Source organism: Bombus vancouverensis, chromosome 6, assembly GCF_051014615.1.
Source record: "Bombus vancouverensis nearcticus chromosome 6, iyBomVanc1_principal, whole genome shotgun sequence".
Lineage (NCBI taxonomy): Eukaryota > Metazoa > Arthropoda > Insecta > Hymenoptera > Apidae > Bombus > Bombus vancouverensis.
In genome coordinates, this window is record NC_134916.1 from 13,270,289 (window position 1) to 13,294,657 (window position 24,369).

The 24,369-nt window shown below is 47.4% G+C and overlaps 1 protein-coding gene and 1 long non-coding RNA gene across 2 annotated transcripts in view; one reads left to right on the forward strand and one right to left on the reverse strand.

Moving 5' to 3' along the window:
• The window catches only part of LOC117155751 (LIM domain only protein 3), a 62,195-nt gene that overhangs the window by 21,795 nt on the left and 16,031 nt on the right, over nucleotides 1-24,369 (reverse strand). Inside the window, exon 2 of the mRNA XM_033332049.2 lies at nucleotides 1,916-2,007. The gene's annotated coding sequence lies outside the window, so the exon portion shown is untranslated. The remainder of the gene's footprint in view (nucleotides 1-1,915; nucleotides 2,008-24,369) is intronic.
• Nucleotides 9,994-19,421, forward strand: LOC117155754 (uncharacterized). Its single transcript, XR_004463973.2, has 3 exons — nucleotides 9,994-10,507; nucleotides 10,625-10,819; nucleotides 18,497-19,421. It is a non-coding gene; the product is annotated as an uncharacterized LOC117155754 (long non-coding RNA).

Genomic DNA, 24,369 nt, shown 5'->3' on the forward strand with positions numbered 1-24,369 from the left:
GGGGGAGGGAGCGGGGGGAAGGAAAAAGAACGGGAATAGGAGAGGAAAAAAGAAAAGAATCGAAAGAGCGTTAATTGCCGCATTATTGTGGTTCGGTGCGTAAGCACCGGTACAGAAACGCTTCAGATTCAATGCGAGCGGTGTACAAAAGGAACGAAAACACGAAGCAAGAGACAATTGCTGTGAATCGTGCCGCGTCTCTAGGCTGCAACGATGAAACGTTGTTACATACAATCGCGCCGTGGCTGCTGTTGGTGCTACAGCAGCAACAACATCGATGCGGCGCGACACGAGGCGTGGCGTCACGGTCATACTTCTGCTTTTAGCCGGAGCTAATTAGCTGCACCAATTTGTCGGTGTAAAATAAACGTTTGCCTCGCACGACCGTCTCCCTCGCTCCAGTTTTCTCAATTTATTTGTGAGTTGTGTGGGGACCGGGGCAACGTCTTCGAACGTATACGTACACACAGACGATTGGAGCCTGACTGTGCATCACCCAAATGCCTCCTTTACCTCCGCCTCCGCCTCACAACCTCTGACAGCCCCCTGGCCTCCCTGCTCCTCCCTCGTTCGTCTACCGCGGACTTCAAACGAAATAATTAAGTCACTCCGTTCGGGAGGGCGACTAACGAGACCGCCGCCGCTACTAAAACTGGCGCCAATTATTGAAATTCAAACGACCGGATACCCTCGCGTCTCTGCCCGGTCGGGACGGCCAACGGACAGCCCCTTAGATATCCGGTGGCAATGGATCGTGGCCGAGCGTTCTGGAAGAGGGACAAAGACCAACGGAAGATATAGAGTGGAAATAGATAGATAAGAGATTCGATTACGTAACTTCCAGCATGGATCATTGAGTAAGCGTATATTAAGTATAAGATAAAAGAAAACGCGTTAATTTTACTTGTGAAAGTAATTACATCGCGGGATTCTAATTTCAAGATCAATCGTACACGATCGAGCTTTAGTCGCGAATAGTACTCTCATGAATGAAATTTTTTGTCTACAGCCGGGATGTGTGAGGAGGATAAACATCGGTTGCGAGACGTGTCGAAGTCAATTAAACCGAACGACCGGTGTCCCATTCGTAATAACAGGGGTATTGTGTTATGAACGCGTCGGAACGTCGCGACTCGCACGGTAATTCCGGTCGTTGGTTGAAAAAAGTCTCCCGTTGCCGCGAGTCAACTGTAATCGAGCGCCACCTTACGCTGAGAAAGTAAGCGTAGCAATGTGTCAGCATTTGACGGGATGCAGATTAAGCTCGCTTCTAAGGAATCGGTATTGCTAACGGCAACCATACGAACGCATTACGTTCGATGCTACCGGCGACAAGGACTAGTGCTCTTGAACCAAGACAGCGTCGATGACTAAACATCATGGTGAAGCACACGCATCAGGGCAAAAAAAATATCGGGAGCGATAATAGCCAACTATTCACCGGTCTAACGCGCAATATCGTGGCAGCGTGTAATTTTCATCTTTCATTTGTCTCTCAACCGTTTTTTTCATTTCCCACCATTCGCATGCAAAGCGGATTACGCGGAATTTTATAACAATTTTCGAACGACGCGGATTGAGCGGGAACAAGCGCGAGCGCGCGCACGTTAATCGCACCACTATGGAAAGGGCAAATGCGGTTTTCACCGGAAGCCCCTGTTAAATTGAACGTGTGATCGCGGCCGGACTGGACTGGCCGAGTGGAACTAGTGAAATTTGAATTACACACCGCATTTCCAATTCCTCTCTGGCGTTTCGTTTTTATCACTCCAATTAGCGATTACATTAAAAACAAAAAGCCACGAGAGAGAGAGAGAGAGAGAGAGAGAGAAGAAATACTAGTGCATCAAGTGTCACTAGAAATTAACATCGTACAACGTATAACAATAATTTATTAAAATATTCGGAGACTTACCTAACAGAGTTCGAATCTCGAGCCAGTTTCCACGAGTACCTTGTGCCGAGCACGGTTCTCCAGATTCCCTCCGTCACGTGACACTACACCAGCTGCACAGAACAACGTTCACTATTTATCATTCGCCTCTCCATGAAACATCGAAACATTTATTTCAAGGTATGGAATTCGCTCGAATATACGGATCTTCGAAGATGTTTTCGATCGTGATCGCGATCCTGTTTACTCTACCGCGGAACGAGACATCCCGCGTCCTTTAAACACGATAAACGCAGGATCTAGAAGCGGACGACAAGAGTCACGAAACCGCCCGCTCGGCGGTCAGTTGTAAACTACCGAGCACCGCGTGCGACCGCGGCACGCCACCGAAAGTGATAAATCCCCACTTCTACCTCCGCTCGCCCCTCCAGCCGCCCCACTCTCGTGCTTCTACCCCCACCCGTGTATTAAATTTCCACCCCTACGCCGCTGTTGCCAGCTTCCCCGCCACTGACTATCTCCCCACTCCGCATCAGTCGGACTCGACCGTCATCGCACCCGTATCCAAACCCGAGGAACTCGCGCGAGCCGAAACCCGTATTTGCACCCGCCATCAAACGCAACCCGCACTCGCTGCCCCACTCCGCGGCCGCCTATCATCGAACCATTTACGCTGCCGCGCAGTTTAACTGCTACTCGAGCGAAATTCTCAGCAACGAGGAGCAGGGTCCGCATTTCAAGCCGATTAAGACGACGATCAAAGCGCCAGAGTCATATCGGTTCGGAATATGTTGCCACGAGTCGAGTGCGCGGATTTGATTGGAAAAGAGAAGAAAAATAAGCGGATCATAACGGAGGTCTTTTTTTAAAAGGTCGATCGACGATTCGACATTTGACTTGCATATTTGATGTACGCTAATTAAAGGCCGGAATAACGAAGTCGATAGATGCGGGTCGTTGGACCTGCAAAAGAGAAACCTTGGTGGAAACGTTTCAATGATGCGCGATTTAATAACCACGCGGGTATCGCTCGTAGGAACAGAAGTCTCTAATTACCGTTCTTTCGAGGATAAACCAACGAAGGAATCGCTTTGTATCGCTGATGGAAGTGTGCGCATACAGAACTAAGCATACAGGCTAAAGAAAAAGAGAACGATAACAGGGGTGCAGAAAGAGAGTGATGGTGAAGCGAAAGAAAGAGAGAGAGAGAGAGAGCGAGAGAGAGAGAGAGAGGGAAGATTGTGTGGTGGATCGGAACCGGAGTCGAGAAATAGCAACGAAGGATTAACCACCGAAGCGGCGTGCTCGCATCGTAGAATTCCACCCCTAAAATCACCCCTACGAAACCCTACCATTCCTCGACGCGAGGCGAACGCAGGGATGGCATCCCTACTATATGTCCGGTTCGCCCGGTGGGAGACGCGTCTACCACCCCTACGAGGCCACACCTCCCATTACAAAAATTACACTGGTCGCTGATTTAGTGTTCTGCGCCGGTTCTTGGGGGTGTCCGCGGGGCAAAGCGAGGAACAGAGGCTCGGGAGCTGCCGTGGCGCGCGAGGGTACCTCGTGAGTTAGGGTGGGGACGTAAGTAATGAAAGGGTTGCCACCGGCTCCGAGAATCACGGAATCATTCGCCAGATTAAATTAGAAAGGCTACGACCTTTTTTCCACTCCCATACTATCCACACCTATGAGCTACCCTGCGAAATGGATTAGGCCATGTTTACTACCGCTATCGACGATGGTCTCTTTTAATTACCAGCTGATTTATGACTGGTCTCTGATTAAATCAGGGAGAAGAGTGGATTACGTACTCCCGCGAAATGACATTTCTCTGAAACTTGTTCGATTCGACGTTATACTTTTCTCCGTTCCGTCGTCGATTTACCCACCCGTTTTCCCGCCCACCGGCTCACCCATCCCATCTAACCCTCTCCCGAACGTTCCCGATCGGTGCGCGGCTAAATTTAACGTCCGCCAAGTTTCCGGTTCACGGGAAACGCGGCGCTCTATTTTTCGAATCGGGATTTCGACGCGTCGGTTTACAATCCGCATCCACCCTTTTTTCGACTGCCCGTCCCCTCTCCGCCCCCCTTTACTGGCATCACCGTCATCGATACCGCATGTACACGTACACACGTACCAGCGTTCCCTTTCCCTCTATTTCTCGCGAGAACGAAATGAAATTGGGGCGATTGCCAGGTTTCATCTGCAATCAGGAACGAAACTATCTATGTTGAATTTAATTTCCTAGAATGTTGCGGCAGGCCTGGCTGTCTGTGCTTTTAACTCGCGGTCGCCAACGCAGCTAGGCCTCCGCTGAACGGAAATCTCGTCGACTCGTGTCCCGTGTTGCTTCTCCCGCTTAAAAACGACTTTGCGTCGTGGGCGACCACCGAAACCAATGAGAATGGATTTTTTAAAAGCGAGCAAAATACGCACGGGGAATATACCGTGGAATCTCGTTTTCGAGCAGTCGGAGTCCGGCTTCTCGCGTCCATTACGAATGTTCGAGACGCGCGGCGCGTTTCCGAGCGACGAACCGCTAGCGTGGCTAGTTAGAAGGTGTAATAGACGAAAGATTTGAAGGAATAGAGATACGAGGAGGTATACGGAGATAGTAGCGGGGAAGTAACGAAGGGAAGAACGGGGAAAGGAGAAAGATCGGGATAGAGAAAACAGAGAGGAGAGGGGGAAGATGGGAAAGGTACTAATCACTTCTAGGGACTTTAATGGAGGTTTTCTGTACGCCGTCTACTTTGTCCACGACTTATACTACTTCGAACCGGTTGGAAGTAGAGTATTTGGGAGAAAAAGCAGTCGGAGAGTAGCGTTACGTGTATTAAACTAAACGGCACTCGGCTAGCTAGCTAGCTAACTCGCTCTCTCGCCTAACCAGACCAGCGAGAACTGCCTTGTCTCCCGAAGAAACGTTCCGTGTCGATGCCGAAATAAATTCTACGGCTGCCACCCGCATACCCCCGTGTGCCCGACCCATTCGAGTTTCGCCCCGAAACGGATTTATTTAGCGTTCGTTAATTAAGAGAGCCCCGCACACCGGTTCCAACTTCTAAATTCGATCGAGCTTTTCTTCGATAAAACCTAAATTTCCCGTAGTCACGCGATACACCCCTTCGTTCCCCCGTAATTGCCAGGATGTTGCTCCGAAACAGGGAACGCAATTCAACGTCCGTTCCCGTTAACGAGTCCGTAACGATAATTGCGTATTTGTTTTTCAGCATACCAGACTCGAAGTTTCTCGTTAGAAAATTCGACGTTCGTTCGAGAGAGATAGGTAGGTACTCGAAAATACCAATTGTCCGATTTTCACGTGCAATTTCCCCACCGGGCACGGCAAGCGTAACGGCAACCTAACGCCAACGGAGCCTGGATATTGATATCCGGGCGAAGGCTTTCTCGATGAGCAAGAGGACAAACACGCGCGCGGAGAAACGTCCCGTGCCCCGTCTTCAAAGTTCCCACTCGACTCGAAGTGCATCCTCCTGTCTCTGTTCCGCCGAACATCCGCTCGTCCAATACGGGTAAAGGCAGCGCGCGTGTTTGCGCTCCGCACGCTCCGCTCCTGTGGATTTATTATGCATGGACCTGATGTATCGGACATCGGCCGGACAGCTACGTAGAGTGTGTCCGGGACCGTGTGTTAGTGCCGCTCAAGTGGCGTTGCCCATCAACGAAGGTAGACGTTACTCTCAAGAGTGGACCGGGAAAGGACGACTGGCGAAGGATAAAAAGAAAGACGGTGCGACTCGGTGGGAGTAGATGAGAGTAGAACGACTACCTCTGGCTCGCTTTCCTTCTCCACAGCTCCCTTTTCCTCGGAATTCTCTCTCCCTCTGCTGTCTGTCTGCGAGGTGAGTTCCATTCGTCTACCTCTAAGATTCCATCCCCTGTGACACGCGAGCCAACGCACGCCAATCGAATATATTTTCATTCCAGTCAACTGTTCGTTCTCAATAATTCGTTAATTACTCCCGAACGACTTGTTCTCGTGGCTCGAAGAGAAGTTACGCGCGCGTTTACCAGGTTAAACGTTTCACAGGGCCTGTGAACGATATCGTGCGCCGTTCGTTGTTTCGAAAGAACGTGCATCCTCTTAAATATTCTCGCTGTTTTGCGTCTCCGCGAGAAAATATTTGTGCAACGAGAGTTCGCGTCGTTGGTCATCCAATGCGAGTTCCTACACGCTCCGACCCGCTATTTCCCGTTATCCAAACACGTAGATACCCAGTTATCCTCCGCGTAACGTCAAATATTTTTTTGAGCGTGAACTCGGCAAACAACCGGTCAGTTTTTCGTCTATCAGGCGATACACGTCGCGCGGACCCGGATAGAATACATCGATCTAGGAAAACGCTGGTCGAGCCGTATCTGCCGTACAGAATCGCGGAGAAACAGCAGCACGCTACCGATACGCGTTGCGGATTTTGGAAGGACGCAGCCCGATGGCATCGATGCTCGTGTGGCACAGATACTGAGAGCTTTTCTGGAAGAGCAGGGGTCCATTAGCCGACTCGCCTGTCTTCTGAGTCCATTACAAGATGAGCCACCATCCCCCCGAGCGTCCTACCCTCCGTTTCCAACTTACTCAACGATACGGTACGATCTATACCTACTATATAGATACGTTCCTCCCTCTCGTGTCTTCTTCTCTTTCTCACTTTTCCACTCCTCCCCTACCTTTCTCCCAGCCTCTGGCATCCCTCCCACCCACTCAACTTCTCAATCCTTCTTGTCCGGCCTCTTAATCCTTTTTCTCGCAAATAGATAGTAGCGTAAAAGGTATCGGACATTACTTCATAGCGTCCTGTAATTACCGATCTCTTTACTCCTCCGCCTCCCTGTCCCCACCCCACAAGCTACGTATCCTGAACCGTAGATTAATACCAACGAAAGATACGCGTTTCGAAACGCCTCGAATACTCAGTCGAGAATCGTAGTAGCTTCAATGCGCAAACGTTACGCGTTGAGTTACGATTAATGTCCTTTATTCAGCGAATAACTCGACGATGGAGGACCGAATGAAAAACGACCGAGCATCGTTCGAGCGAAGAATAACGAGATACAGGATAGGTTGAATACACGACAATGCTCTGATATACATATGCTAGCGTGGCTAATCGTATTTCTGTAATAGAAGACAAGCAACGTGCGAGTGCAAGGGGCGCCCTAAATCATCGTGCGTCTAAGGACGGATCAGAGGATTACGTTGGAACGTTATACGTGGGAATGTCCAGGGTGAAACGAGACGCGCGAGGGCCGGCCCCGTCCCTTTTCACGCATTATTCGCCATAAAGTATGTACAAAAGAAGAGGATCGTCGAGATCGTGGCGCGTCGGCCGCACTTTCGTCGCTAGATCGGTCTCCGTGCACGGGGCTGCTACCGCTTCTCCGCTTTCTACCGCTTCGCTACTTGCTGCTGCGACGCTCCTTGATTTATTCACCCTCTGAATTTTTTACCGCGCCAACCTTTACCGGAGCCTCTGCGGACTTCGTTGCCCCAAACGAACTCGTACATCCTTCCAGTTGCTTCGGACACGATGTATTACCGCGCTCCTTTCAGCCCGCCTCTTTCCGCTCCCGTCAAGTCTCCTCGGACACAACCAGGCACACACACTTCGGGTAATTGAGTCTACGCACGTACGCGTCCCCTAAGAGCCACATGGAAATATTGGCTATGATAAAACGGGGGTTTGTTTAACGAGAAAACGGAACCAGCTCGTTAATAATACGCGACCTTTGTATACGTAATTATCGATCTCAATAATTGACCAGCCGATATGCGTAGGGTAAACGATACGAAGAGTGCGATGATCTTTGCTATAAAATAAAAGATCCGGAATATTGCATTTCTAGCTCTATCTCGCATCGCGTTTCCCTAAGAAATTTTCTGAATCTGTAACGATGCATTTGTCCAAGCTGCAACCTCTCCTTGCATTATGTATCTTTGTACGCGTCTTTAATTTTGATTTTCTCGCTTCCTTCGTCGATCTTCGTTAGAATCGCGATTGTATCGGATTAACGCGAATTTATTTTGAAGATTCGTATGGAAGCCCGATGATCGAATAAAGCAGAATAAGTAGACGAACGTTTATGGATCATCCCAGATTCCCCGAGAAGGAGAGATTTTCGCATTTATACAGGTACTCACTGTATCAGCAGCCTATAAGCAATTCTTAAGCCGTAACGAGCGTCTCTCGTTATCGATAAAACGATTCGATAAACGGTTACGGTTTCGCGGGTAGAAAAGGCGTAACGATAAATCGATGCGGCACGCGTATATACGCGATACGGCCCATGGGTGCGCTCATACGCGATAAAGGCGCGCACAGCCTGTCAATCAAGATGGTGGCGTGCGACGTCGATGCCGGGAGAGCAATAATTTCAAAAAATGCAATAATAGTGCGCGCGCGACTGGGACCGTAATGGATAAATTGCTGAGAGCCCGTCTGTACATACCGATAATACGAACAGGCAGACAGGCAGGCAGGCAGGCAAGCAAGCAGGCAGCCAGGCAGGCAGGCAGGCATGTGGGGTGGATGGATATTGCTTAGCGGAGACTGGAGAAACCCCTCTTTCCTATATTATTCTCCCCATCCCTCGGTATATTTCGTTCAGCGAGTGCGCTGAGTAACGCGCAAACGTTCAAGAAGCCAGCGGAAAGAAATCGGTTCTGGTACGTGGATACAGCGTGGATAATTTTCTTTAAGCCACCTCCAGCAGATAGATGTTATCGGTTTGATGCAGCCACCAGCGTGACGCTTTACAGGTAAATTGAAATCGTGTAGTTGCACATAGGCCTGGACCGAAGGGCAGGGCGGGGGAAGCTAGTTTTCGAATCGTGCGTTACGTTCCCGTTTCGTTTGCTTTCACGTTTTTATTTGACTTGGTTTATTTCGTCGCCGACACGCTGTTTGCCCTCCATGCTAGTATTATCCGTCGCCGAAATATTAAGCAATTGTTTGCACGAACCGTGGGGGTTAGAATCGAGCGTTTCATCGATTTTTTTTTTTTTTTTTCGTCGATTCTAAATGAAACCGAAGCTACCGGAGGGCGTCGCTCGCGCGGTGAACGAACTTGTTCTATTCGGGCGCATTAAAAACATCGGTTCGTAGCCATCGATACCGAAGGCAGGTAACTCGGCACGACAGCGGTATGAGCAAGATACCCACCCACGCCATTCATCGACGATAATTGCCTTATTGACATTAATAAAACGAGCCAGATACCGATGGGTACGACATCGAGGTCTATGCACGCGCACACGCGTGCATACGCGTGCAGACGAATGCGTAGGCACTCGATATAGCGTGCGAGAGTGCGAGAGAGAGAGAGAGAGAGAGAGAAGTACGAGACACTAAGTGGAAAAAGGAAAGAGAAAAGAGGCCGCGCAGCTGCGACGCGAGATGATTAGGAGACCTCGCGTTTCATGCCAATGTCTCCTCGATAAGATAAAGTATGTTCCACGGCCGTTTTGAGCCCGATCAACGTGCTGCTTCAATTTTCCCTCCGTAACCGCTCCCTTTACGTTGGAAATTGAATCAATCGCGTTACCCGCCTCGCTCCGCCGACCGATCTTGATTGTCTGCGGATTATATAGAGACGTCCCCCGACCGAGAGGGAAAATTTAGTCATCGATTGAAAAGAGGAAGGAGGAAAGCAAAGAGGCCAATAATGTTCGATTCGATAAGTTCGTGCGTAAGAATTCCTGTATTTAACACGCGCTTGTTGTTCCATTGGCTCAGTTTATCACGAGCGCGAGAAACAACCCTGTGCTATAGTACACTAGTGTAGTCCAACGTTTTGAGGGATGAAACGTCCGGAAAACCGAAAATCATGCACACGTACAAGTTTATGCACGTAATCGATGGTTTTGTCGTATCGAGTTGGTCGCATCCGCTGTAATCATGGTCTAAGGATACACAGCGGCAACGATGGTAGAACAAAATCGCGAAAAGAGCATTACTGATTCTACTAGGCGGATCATCGACGAAACCTTTGGCTGCAAGGTATCATAGCATCGTTTGGAATTACAGAAAAGGCTCGCGTTTCGCGACAGGTCACTGTGCAGGAAAGCATTCTTAATACGTAAGTGCGGGTTCGGGGACGGCGGCGCAGTCAGAGTCGCAGTGGACGAAGTAATACAGATAAAAGCATAGAATCATAAATAATCCATCGCGTAACGTTCCGTTACTTGGTACGGGAGTACCTTAGGAAGTGGCAGCGCGCGGTTCGATCCATCGCGGCGTTTCATCCTGTTTCGCGAAAACTTGAAAAATCGGAGTATACCGCTGGCGCAAATGGAAAACCCAGGAGGAGGACTCTATTCCGGAATACAGGAGAAGGAGGAGTAAGAGTAGAAGGTAGGAGACGAGGGTGGCGAGCAGGAGGCGAGGATGAGAGGGTGGCGGTGAAACTCAGCGTATTTACATCGCGGCTTACCCGTGATTATTTTTGCTTCTGGGAGTTCGCTACCGTCTCGAGTATAAGCTAGAGGCAGATAATAAAAGCCCGGTGGCAAGAGGCAGCAGGCCGAGAGTGGAGGAGGTGAAGGGTCTAAACGCTGAAGAGAAGAGACGTGGAGCGTCGACGGTGAGGAAAGGAGAGAGGGAGGGAAAGAGAGAGAGAGAGAAAGAGAGAGAGAGAGAGAGCAGCGATATTTCACGGGTTTCGCGTGCGGGCGAACTTTAATAATATTCGTTCCATCAGGTATGGCCGGCCTCATATTAAGTCGGTCCGCGGTGAACGAGGCGCTGCAGGGACGGCAGGATGTGACGAGAGAGCGGAGTGGCGCAGCGGACGAGAGGAGCGAAAAGAGGAAAGGAGAGGATCGTACAGACGGTTTGCCGGGGGTGCGAGGCCAGAGGCAACCAGGGGGTAGCACAGAATGAGACGTGTAATAAAGTGAGTTTTTAATTTCCACCGGTGCCGGTGGTTGGCCCCACGGGTAGGGGTAGAAGGCACGGGTTTGCCCCCATGCCTGGTGCCCCGGCCTCGTGGCCTGTCGACTAGTATTACTAGATAAATCACCCAACAGGCAATAACCTCCCGTCCTGCCCGCCCGTTCTTGCTTGCGAGCCACCTCTGCCCCTGGATCTCTGCCACCGACGGCACTGATACGCGCCCGTACGCCCGCGCCGTTTCGCTCCCTGAAGAAGAACCCTTGCAAACGAGACCGCCGATTTTACACTTTCGATCGAATCGAACGGAAGGGATATCCCTTGGGTTCCCGAGGTAGAAGGTTCTAATTCGGATCGGTAACGATATAACGATGTAATAGATACAAGTGGGAAACATTTATAACGGTAGAACTAAGACAAAGTCAAGAATCTCGGTGACCACAGGATTTCATCTTCGAAGGAAACGATCGTGATGATCGATGGGACACGTTGGTCGAACACGTGGCGAAATCGAAAAATCAATATTTGAAAAGCGCGTTAGAACAGACAGTCGAGGCGATCCGTCCATCGTGCGACGGAAGCACAAACGTCGGCGAGCGTAGAATTTGACCGGCACGTCCTGCGCTGTTTCCCGGATTCTTCCCGGATAACCTGAGAAAATACAACGAGTCCCTCGGGAGAACGGCCAGGTCAACACTCTTAAGCCCGTCCTGCCAACAAATTAATGTCTTCGGATTACAGAAACGGGCCATTGGGAGAGATTTTCGTCGGGGACCCCGACGAATACGTTTTTAAAATTTACTTTAAACCTGGCCGGTGTTTGGTCTCGTCGGTATACGCTTAAAAATATACGACTTGGGAAAGTGACAACGCGTACTACCACGGCAAATAACTTGATAAAGAACTACATCTGCGCGAATCCCTGTGTTCGACGATGGAACACGAACGTTGAAATCGATCCACGACGAATCGAAGAATACGATAATAGGATCTAAGTACGTTACAGGACAATTTGGGCGTGACAGAAAAATGTTTCCTTATCGCGTGACCGTGTAATAAGTTTGTTACAATCCCGGCGCTGACATTCATCCGCGTATCGATCCCCCGTTCGTTTCCTTAACTAACGGGCATAAACATACGCTTTACGAGCGAGGGCACAAAAGCGGGAAAGAGTAGGAGCAGCGACGCGAGGAGCAACGAAGAGCCATGAAAACAGGCAGATTAGCGGCTTTAATGCGGCACTTCCTGCCTGCGAGCCACGGCCGTGGAGACGAGGTCTGGCAACTTGACTCTGAACTTGTTCAGAAGCCGGGAACACATCTGGAACGTTTCTTCCATCGTACCTCCTTCGTCGTCTCACGATATCGCTCCTCTCTTTTTCTCTTGCCTTCTGTCTGTTCCTCGGCCCTTGTCTCCACTCTTTCGCTGCCGCTTTTTTCATCCTTCGCTCGCCCTTTCTCCATAATCGCTACAACGTCGTGAGTGCTCTCGTGTAATAGGCAAAAAGCCAGAAATTAGGTTCGTTCGCCTCGCGTCTGCTATAGGCAGTGTACTTCGTTAGAACGGTGGAACGTTCGAAATATCGTACGTTACTAAATGCACGCTATCTTGTGTATAGGAGATGTAAATAACGCGAGACTTACACGTATGCGTAATTAACGAAACGTTGAATTTACAGACAGATCGACGACGGACAAGAGAAACGAAGGAGAAATAAATCTGTCGCGGTCGAACGTAACGCATCGATAAATTATCCAGCAAGGAGGCACGCGGCCAGGAAGACCGGTGAATAAACGTTTGATCATCGCGCGAATTCAAACGACGAGTCGGGGTGGAGGATGATACGAATAGGGAGAGAACGAGCGAACGGAAGAAAGGAGGAAAGAAAGGCGTCCAATTTTCAGGATATTTTCATCCGAATCCCAGTAGCCGACAATCGTTCATTAACAGATTTTTTCTCGCGACACCACCAGGTTAAATTGCATAGACTCCGTGGGGCATTCAGGGTGTAGACTCGTCGAGGGGGTGCATTTAAATAAAAAGCGACGGTGGCCCGACCGGTGATATGTCTGTCGTGCTTCGCAGTGTGCTGCCTGTGTACCCGGGACGGTAGATATCTCGGGGTATGGCGGGGGTTTCAGGGGCTCGAGGGGTGTCGAGGGGTCAAATGGTGGGCAGAATGCGCGGTGATTGCTGGAGGGCCGCATAATTGCACCCTTTGTGGTGCAATCAGCGGCGCAACTTGGCCGGCGCCTACGTCTATCGGCCCTCGTTCTCTCTCTCTCTCTCTCTCTCTTTCTCTCTATGTCCCACCCTTTCTACGTCGTGCACGTCCTTCTCCGTTGCTCTCTATTTCCTGTCTCACCCTGTCAGCCCCTTTTCGCTACCGTCTCTCTCCGCCATGTGATCTCTTCCCTATCTTCGCTCATCCCCACCCAATTTTCGAGACCTTAACCAACGACAACGCATCCCAGCCTTAGATCCTTTTCGAGTTACTTACGTCGTTAAATGCGTCTATTTCCGAAGAAAGATGGATTTTTCTTCGCCATTCCGATGCTGTCGGAATTCGTTCTCGAATTCGGCCTCGATTAACTAACTCTCCGGTAGCGGCATACCGACGGAATATTAACGACGAAGCAGTTCGCAACTGCGAATCGACTTCCGTTTAATGAACTTACGATTATTCTTTCGAACGCGTAGAATGGAACACGTCGGAGGAGGACACGGCGAGGGTTCCATCTATCGTGGCGCTCGGTTTCGCGCTGCCGGCGTTCGCGTTCGATGGAACCAAGAAGGAAGATACGAAGGGGAGAGCGAACAATTAAGCAGAAACGACATCCGTGACGACGGGATCTCGTCGGTCAAAACATCTTGCCGGCAAAGCACATGCTACTGCCTACGGTTGCCCGCATGTGCGTACACACACTCGCTCTCCTGTATACCCCTGAGTATTCACGGGAATGTTTATCTTTTCTTCGAGGCTCTCGTATTAATTCGGTGGGGCCGTAGCTGTACAAAGATTAGAGGAAACCGCAGCTGGTCCCCTTCTGCTCGTTTCTTCAGCCCCTCCTCCCCCCCCGCTCTTCCTCTGCCGCCGCTTCTTTCCCTCTCACCCTTTTTACTCGCTCTTCTTCTTTTTTCCTCTTTAACGTTTGACGTTCTTCCCCTCTTTCTTCGTCGATGTCCATTATGCTCGCGTACCAGCTAGCCGCGAGCGACCGTGTTTTATCCGGCTCGTGAATGAATTCAAATTCGATGCACGGGAGAAAAATGGAGAGAAAAAAAGAGGACAGACCGGATGGAAGAGAGGGACAGAGAGGAGCGAGAGAGCTCGTGAACATGCTGGCCGAGTTTATTTATTTTACAGTAGTTCGGAAGAAACGTCGGCATCGACGGAGCGGAAAGTATCTCAGCGCAGCCTCCGACGGTTTCATCCGCGACGCGGACTTGGCGCCAACGCTATGGACACGGAGAATGGATTCGCGTGATTGAGAATCACTGGAGCTTTAAGCTGGCGACACGACGATGCCATTACCGCGTCGACCTTCCCGCCCCTCCCCTGCAACACCCACACTCTCCCGTTTCACCTCTCACTCGCCTTCCGCCTCATCCTACCGTTCTCTTCATCCTGTTTTCTCGTATGGACCGTCTCTCTTCCTTTCTCTATCGTTCGTGCTCTCCCCCAACCTCTTTGTCGTCCTCACCCCCAAACTCTCTCGCTCTTGTCCTCTCCCTTTCTCTCGCGGATTGGATACCACAGACTCTTCCTCTGTTTCGCTCGCTCTGTCTATGCACCCCGAGTCTTGAATTATACAGACAGCGCCACTTAAAATAATACGCCCGGTATAAACTGTGCATCAACGCTAAAAGCTGTCATTTTCTGTAAGCCAGAATTATGGAGATTCCATGGCGCCGTAACCACCCCCTCCCCCTCCAGCGTGCCCTCATATGTTCCCCCGTCGTGAAAAAGACGACGAAGGCAATGGCGAGGAGAAGAGGGAGTGGCGCGAGGAAAAATAAATCTAACCCCAACTCCCGCCCTCACCTGCCGGCACCGAAGGAATCCATTAATTTCGCCTTAAACGAACGATTATTCGCCCCCGATAATTAAAAGAGATCTAAGCAAACGAAGGGAAGAACATCGCGAGAAAGAACGATGGCCGTCGTTGGATTCAATTTGTTAACGCGTTTTTGTCAGGTTTCGAAAAGGTTCCGAATAGCGCGATAAAAAATTCTATTTTGATCTTCGAAGGGAGAATCGAATTATCGATTTGCGTCGGCCTTTATGAGAAACCATTACTCTGAAATTGAACTCTAACGGAACGGAATTAACGTTCGTATTTGGAAAGGCGATCCGGCCGCGTACGTTCGTTGCCGGCCACTGGCGAATCGAACAAAAGCAAGGCAAGCTGCCCGCGAAACTATGCCAGAACTGCGCGGCGCGAGCTTCTTTAATCCCGGAATTTATTAATTACATGGTACACGCGGAGGACATTTATTACGTTGGATACAAACTTCAATTACGCTTGCCATATAAGAGAAACGGAAGCCGGGTTCTCTCCCGGGAGAGAAGCCGGAGAGAAGTTCATAGACAGGCGCGGATGGAAATAAAGAAGGACGGCTCATTATCCGTGCCGGTCTCGTTACTTTTAAATAAACTGTTGCCCGCGGATAAAGAATAATCCATCGTGGTCCAGCTGTCAGAGACAGATTTTAAAAGTCGCGACGTAATGGGGGTCTCATTATAACCATTGCTCTTAACTACTAACAGCTGGGCTACGTCACACGAGTAGCTAGACCTGGTGAGAGGAGAAAAAGAAGGTGGCCGTACGAAGGAGTACGAGGACGAGGTGAAACAGAGAAAAAAGAGAGCGAATAAGAGAAACCGAGAAAGAATAAGAGAAGGGAGGAGGAGAAACGAGGAGAGAAATTAAATTGATTGCTCAACCTGTTTGTTCGTTATGCGTAGACGCGCGAAAGAAGCTTAAAACGCTGAACACGGAGGATTTATCGAGACGCTATTCTGCCGCCTGGTACAATGGCCCCTATCGTCCGAATGGGAAATATCGACGTTGGCATCGATGTGTGTATAGTGCATACGTACGTCTGTCGACGAGGTTGGCAGATGCGACCAACAACGTTTATTCTTTACGTGGCTCTCTTGGAAAACGACGTTCGCGTGGAACGAGAGGAGAAGGCAGGGTGAAAGGGTAGGTGACGGGCGTGAGTTAGGGCCGTGATGTGGGAGGTTCGCTTAATTAGAATCTTCGTTAAGGGGTCGCGTAAACCCCCCTCGAGACTCGCAGGTAAAAACGTAAGAACTATTTTCATTAAAGTTGCCGGGCTCGCAGCTGAAAAGTCTTTCGCTTTTGTACGCGAATGCCGAGTAGCTACGCGCAAAGAGATTAAATCGAGAAAGGCGAGAAACGCGGCCGGAGGAGGGGGCAAGCTCGTTTCATTATTAATTTACTCTTATTAATTCCGCTTGGGAAACTCGAATCGCGTGGCATGTTCGATGTCTACGTAATCGCGAAAATCGATTGATTTCTCGCTACTCTCTCTCTCTCTCTCTCTCTCTCTCACACACACACACACACACATTCTCACTAGCTGTCTGTGTTTGTCTATTCTACCTACGTAAGATCAGCTACGTATGCGCGTAAAGCTTAACCTCGAGATTGTATCGAGAACATTAATAACTAAGGACGTCAAGATGGATTGCGCGTAAGTACGAGTAGCTTGTTCGATCGCAATTTCCCTCGTCTCGCGGATGCTTCTTAGCGATAATGACGCGCTCGAAATTCCCAGAAATAATTATATAAACCGTAAACCGTTCACCGTTGAACGCGAACAATCGCATGATCGCGACGCAAAGATCGAATAACCGGTATATAACCACAACTCATTACGAATCTGCTCTTACCAATTTGCAACTATATTGGGTCCACGTGGCGTGAGCCTAGGAATTACGCTGTTTCGTGTAGTACAAGCTCTCGGAAGCCTTGGTATTTTCGTTAATCAGCAAGACGTACACGCACGCAACCCCTTAAAGGGGTAAAGAAAAAAGGTGGTGAGCGTCATTCTCGCGCGACGAGATAGCCACCACTCTACTCTTCCGCAATTACCATGAAGTGGTGTTTTACAAGTTATCTGTACCGCGCATGTCACATAATCTGCAGCGATACCTACGAGCTGATTCGGGTGCGGACTAAAGAAAGACAGGACCAAAACTCAACGTTGCACGCGTGCTGTATGTTACCCTAGTGAAGTAAAATGTTCTGCTAAATTTTAATTATTCATTGTGGGCGTCTGATTTAAAAGCTCGGTTCGTAACGTGCGCTTCAAATTACTTTTGTACCAACGCTCATTTCTTCTCTCAGTTCGTATTTATACAGTATTATGCACGTATAATGATTCTCGCGGAAATAATTAAATGTTACTGCAATTTCAAAATTAATTCGCTACAACGAATAATAAAAGTACAAAGAGAAGCGAAATTCTACTTTTCATGCAAGATTGATATGACCGAAACCATGCAATCGCGGGAAACGATAACAAAATTTTTCCGAGAACTGCGTGTACCAAGAACGGAAGCTCATTAAACTCACCGTCAATTGATCATTTTAGTTAGCTTTGTCGATAATTCTTTCATAATATTCGAAACAAAGATTTGTCCATGTATAAGCAACAGTGAATTTCGAATTACATGAAAGATGAAATGAACTACGATGTAATATTTTCTCATAGTACTTTAGTTTCCCAGAGAACGAGCAATTCTACGAGAAACTAATTATTTTTTAATTTTAATCGCAAAAGTTTTAGTTTAAAGCGTTGAAGGTAATCTTAGAAATAAAAGTTGTCGTTTTGTTTTATGGAATTATCGATAATTTCTGAAAATAAACAAATTTATGCTATACAATAGAATTGATATAGTTGATGTTAGATAACTCGTTTCTTGCATTTTTAACTTCTGAGTCAACAATTTCAAAGTTTCAATAGAGCCAACAGAATTCTAAAACGATAGAGTAGAAATACACTGTTATTAGTTACCAGCAGTGTTGGACATTATTCGATAAATCGTTCATTTAAATAATTATTTAAAATAGCATCATTTGTTATATACTACCTGCTATTTACAAATACAGTCTTATTTTTTATTTACTATTTTTATTTACAATTTGTCTATCGGTAAACAAGTTTATTTTTACACAAATATAATATTTCAATCCGGGAGATTACTGCACGCTATAAGTGATCATTTTTAACAATGTTTGTTAGCTACGATGAATACGTCGAAATGAATTAGACTTTCGGACAACTTGGTTGAAAAGGAAGTAGTTTCAGAAGCAAGTGTCGACTGCGATTTGTCCATCGGAACATAACCATACTAATTTCACGATATTTTCACTGTACAAAATGAAACGTATAAGACAAAACCAATTAAATCAAAAAAAAAAAAGAAAAGAAAAAATAATAGAATTTCATTTGCAAATAAGAAATAGCAAATATGCCCTTCAAATGACTTGTTTAAATAAGAAATTTAATTCTTATTTATAACTAAAATATTATATTAATTTATTATTCATTATTTACTAGGTAAATAAAATTTTGTCCGACACTAGTTACGAGAAAGCAGAAATTTAATGCAGGTACCTAATTAGCATTTTTTTTTTTTTTGCAGTTGGACGTGTGAAGGATATATGGAGGTCAACGTTATTTTGTTCAACGCAATCATCAAGCAACGCAAACGATCTTTTTTTACATTATTATTTTCCAAGATACGAAGATGCGCTTCCGTGTTTAACTAAAACTATATAACATTTAGCATTATTTGATAGTACTTCGCAAGGTCGATTCATTAATCTTTCATGGATACTATCGATATCGATTAATGTTTGAGATATCGAGCTTATAGATTCGCTAATTTTTGCAGAGAAACACTGCTACAGTTGCGGAGCATGGCTGGTGGTGGTGTTGCTCGCGTCTGAAGTGCCACCTGTCTAACGTTGCCTCTTGAGAGAGATATCTATTGATATTTATTGTTGTTGTTGGTCTTCACTTAGGAAGGAGAACGGAAAGATGATTACAACAATAAATTGTCGACACAACCCCTTCGTATCTGTTTCAAGAAGCAGTGTCTAACACGTGGCATATGAGGCGGGAACAAGACCACCAGCCGCGCTCCCTATGTCAGCAGTGTATTTTTCGCAAAAAATGAGTAAATTTGAAAACATTGTGCCTCGATAGCTAATCGAAATCGATGATATACATAAAAGGTTAATGAAGTCATCTTGAGAAGCGCTATCGAATCATGCGAAGAAAAATATATAATCGTAACTAGAAAAACAAACTTTACCTCCGTACCTCGGGAAAAAATAATGTAAAAAAGAAAAAAAGATTAGTATTCGTCGAAAATGTGCCTTCCTTGTACCGTGCAATGATATGATGAGAAATGTTATATCGTGCAAGATAAATTTTTCGTTTCTGCAATACGTCACGAGATAAAGGACTGTCCAATGTTATCGGGGACGATGTATGTATTACCATATGTATTAAACAAGTATTGTGTATATATGTTGAAATCATTAAATTTAATGTATGCATTTAAAGAGACATTTGATGTACATATTAAAAAAAATAAGACATTTATTTCTAAAGTAATAAAAACTGATTCCTTCAAAGATAGAATACGGAATGGTGCCCGTTTAGTTGGAGTTTCCATATTTTCATGCCTCGTTCTCCAGCCCTTAATAGCGCATCATAAACCAGAAATCCGAACGGTCATCTTTTAACGTGATTCGACTGATACTGAATTATCATAATAAGAAAAATATCATTTTTTCATATTTTGTATTATATCGCTATATAGACAGCATTAATTAAATTATTGAGATTCGCACGGTAAAAGCGATACCAAACATGACTATATTTGCACAACTTGCGTATTAATTTAAGAAACAAAAAACGATTGACTCTACCTGTTTCATCTCATCCGCACTGCCTATTTCTCTCCCTTCTTATCCTTGGAATACGTAAGGTACTCGGAAATCTAAAGTCTTCGAACTCCACTGTGTTCGTTAGGGTTCGAGATCCTTTAAAATCAGCGTTTGCTGAGAGGAGCGAGAAACGGCCATAAAAATTCACTAAATGCCCAGGAATCGTGTTCACGAAGAAAATGAAGATATTCGATCAGCGGGGAGCCACCTTAATACGCGCAAGGTATGTTATACGAAAGCCACGCACGTAGCGCGAAACATGTTTCCGGAAGTGCAGTGACCAGAAGGAGGAATGACGAGAAGGACGGAAGATGCAAATGGCGTAGAATATAAAGGACGCGGCAATGCCATTAGCAAAATTACCGCTTAGCTTGTTATCGATACGCGAGTATGGGAGCAAAGACCAATCGATAAGTGGCCGTTCCGTTCGACGCAATGAAAAATCAAAAAGCTTCGCGCGCAATCCACCCCCTGCTACTTCTCCGTTCGCCGATTCACCGAGGAATGTAATTACAAATGGCATCGATCGACCTGCGATAGGACAACTTTTAATGCTTCATCGAATATTTCAAAGCGTTCCGTGTTCTTCGATCTTGAACCGAACATGTCTACAGATATAATTGAAGGAACACGTTCGATGCCTGCAATTTCAAATATTTAATTTCGTATCATTTTGATTTCGAATCCGAGATATAAGAGCAACATTTCACACGAATCAACGATTAAAAGAGAACTTTTTACAAAGGCCGGTCCTATCTCATTGTACGCTTTTAACGAGTCGGACGAGTGCAACTGGAACGATTGAAACGCGTGCTAGGAACAGCAAATAAACGGACGATTTTTTTAATTGAAAAAACAAACTGACGCGTGAATCGGAACGTCCGTGGCTCGCGGCCGAGACAAAGATTTACGCGAATAATCGGTGTTTTTCTATACAACGGCGGAACTGGCGGCGGAAGCTCTTTTCAAGCTTCCGCGAACGTCGTGAAGGACTCGGTTTTCCGAGCGCGCTGTAGCCGACTCGTTTCAATGAGCTGTGTCGTAGGAGTAGCGGATGGATAGACGCAGAATGGAGAACTGGCAGGAGAGTGCAGTCACTGATTTAACGCGGGACAATTGAATCCAATTACAACCGCCGCAGCAGCCAGTGGATCTCAATCGTGCCGTAACGCGGCTCGTTTCTTCCATTGCGGCGAACACGCCACGCCGTTCGTTGTATTACCTCGATTATACATTCTTTTCCTCTGTTTCTTCTCTCTTCTTTAATCTCTTTCTCGAGACTGCTGACGCGCATCGCTCTTTCCAACCGTTATCTACCGACGTCGGCGAGATGTCGACGTTTTACACCGGTTTTTGCAATGTTAAAGTTTTAAATGCACGCGCGTTTAGTGCATCGTTACACACCGTTACATCGGCGTCGTAAAGTCACCGAGATGCTTCGCTGTGCTCGCCTTTTTTATTTCCCCCGTTCAGCGAATTTTTCGTTTCTTTTTAACTGTACTTTTCGCGCTCTTTTTTTTTCTTTTTATAGACCGACTACGATTCCGCGAAGATGTTTAAATCCGCGCGCTGTGTTCCACGCGAATTTGCTGGTTACTCGTCCCGCGCGGCAACACGCCTCTCGTTAACCTCAACTTTCAACTATGTTAGCAAAAGTTACCCACGAGCAAGTTACGATTAATTTACAAGCCGCCCGAAATCTATTTTCATCGCGTTAACCGTGTTACGCGACTACGGGACAGCTTCGCGCTTCCCTTTCATCCTATCGACCTTTAAAAGACGCTGCAAACCCGCTGAAATCCGAAGAGTTGAAAATCAGGACGGTCTATTCTCCTCTTCGTTGACAGTCGACGATCAAGACCTGACTCGACTTAATTCAACCTGTATGATAATCGTTGCGCGTATTCGCGTAAGTAGATGCACGCGTACGCTCGGCTAGTCCTATCCAAGATGCGTCCATCCATCGCCAGACGGAGTACCCGGCGAACGTTTTCACGCTTTAGGAGGCCGAACGATACTTAGGAACGTCGATACGGTTTACTCGAGTCGTAAACGACGAAACGGTCGGCCGTAATCGAAATTGCCACGCAATGCGAACCTCGAATGCAACAGCCGGGGGAGGATAACGCGGTATAACGCTACGCAACGTAATCTGTCTGTCTCAGACTAGATGGCGTGCTCCAGTGGCTGCTCTGCCGGCCGCCCCTGGCTGTTCATTAGGGGCCGCATTGTCCGCTAACTAAGTACAGTCACCCCTTCCTACCAAGCCCTCGAACCAACCTACTGATCCCCGAGCCCCTTCGAGTTCCACAAATCCCTTCTCCGCCCCCGCTCTTCGAATCGCCATAGTTCCTCGTTCACGCTGCCAGCGACCCTTACGATCGTCTTACTCTTCCTTTCCTTCCTATTTTCTTACCCCACATTAAACGCTGTTTGTCTCTCGCTTTACGTATTTCTTAAGCGATTCTGCGACATTTTCCAAACCGCTACACCCCTCGAATTCTACGTTTACTACCCTTCACTGTATCTCCACCCCTCACCCCTGCACCACGCGACTACGAGCACGCGTTGATTCCTCGACGTGACTATGGCTCGCATCCTCGTCTCGACACGATACTCCGTTCGTGCCTGATTCCCACGAGACCTAAACGAGAACTATATATATATATATATATAGATATAGATATATATAGATATATCTCCGCAGTGGTGTGTCACTGGAAGGAGATCGACTTCCTCGGCCAAATTTGAACCTTTTTTTTTCGCGTAAAACCGACACGATCGAACACCGTCTGTCCGCTCGTCACGCCAGACACGGATTAATTGGAAAAAGAGATTGAAGTCGAGATTGAAATTGCCACGCGATTAAACGATACGATTGTTCCCATGACTGTGTCCCATTGACCGTGGTTTCGATTCAGAAAAAGCTTCCCGACCGTGGAGTTTTTACATGGTTGAGTCAGAGGAGGGAATATTTTAGTGAAACGGGACCAAAGAGCAGAAATCTTCGAGTCATGGCGAATTTCACGGAGTATACTCGATGAGCGAATCGAGTTGGCCGCGGTGAGGCAGGAAATCAGCGCGCAGACGCGGTTGCCCGGCACGAGTCGGATCGCTAATCCCTCCGCACGCGAACAAGCGTCAATCAGTATCAAACTACTATGAGCAAGCACACCCTCGGAACGTGACCAATATACGATCGTTCCTTTGATTTTCCTCGCTTCTATGTAGTCTATCAGCCTAGTTCGAATCCTAGGCTGACGTTATTTTTTACTTTCCTCCGTTTCACCAGTGTACACCGTGGTGCCACTGAAAGATAAATATTGAAAAGCGTTCTGCCGGCGAATAATCGACAAAACAATTATTAACAAACACGCGGTCGTACAAACAACGAAACATCAATAGTGTACGAATAAATATACAAAACGTTCTGGTACTTGTCGCAAATTAATCGAGGCGCCGTTGCGAGCTGACTCGCGAGTAAGAGAGACAGAGAATCAATCAAGAGTTAGGCGAATCTTCGCACGGTTTTGTACAATGCTCCGTAATAATCCCGCTGGTATCCCTTTCTCGTTCTTCCCCTTGGCAACCTCTCACAGTGCCGACGTCCTGGTTCGATTACGTTGGATCGTACGATGTACAGTTCATTGTGTCCAGGATAGAATCCAATCAAGGGGCTGGCAAGCCACTTTCAAGCGACGACGTCACGGCCAATCAAACGTCGCTACTCGCGCATGTAAATACAGGTTCGAACAGCCGCGTGGATTTATAGCCGAGGCGCAATTCTCTCGTTGTGAGCTTGACCTTTCGGCCCGATGTGGTCCGTTGATCGATCAAAGGCGGAAGGATACGAAATCACGGAGGTTCGTCGTGCTTCCGACGCCGATAAAACCTTGTCGCCGGGTATATAGTCGAGAAGCTCCTTCTACGATGCGAGGAGCTCGTTGGAAGGGAAAGGAAGTCGGTTCACGAAATTAGAAAGTATAAGCGTAAACATGGGAAAAAGGAACCGGGGTGAAACGCTAATTCGATCTATCGTCGTCGTCGTCGTCGTCGTCGTCGTTCACCGCTAAATGCGCATTACAATCGCCGAGATATGGAAATTTAGTTACGCCTACCCACCGTCCTGGAAACACTGTGGGTATTACGGTAATACCCTCCTCGACCCGCTTCCTGCCAAGCTATCCTTCTACCAGTGGACAGCTAGCCCCTCTCGCTATCCCTCGACCAAACGACCAACTCGACAGGGCCGTATTATCCAACCCGTATACCTAACTATGTAAATAGAAGTCAGCGGAAATTGGTCTTTCGAGTCGGAACGTGACCTCGTGCTAGCGGCATCTTAACAGAAAAACCAGCGTCGATTTCCATCGACGTATTAGACGCGCGTCCACGTTGATGCGATCGCATTTAAATAGCCAATCTCTGCTCTCTCTTTTTTTTTTTTTTTTTGAATCGATCGAGATCGAGGTACGAGTCTAGAGAGAGAGAGGGAGAGAGAGAGAGATGGAGAAATCCTTCTAGAAAATGATGGAGTAAATCATCGATGGAACGCTAT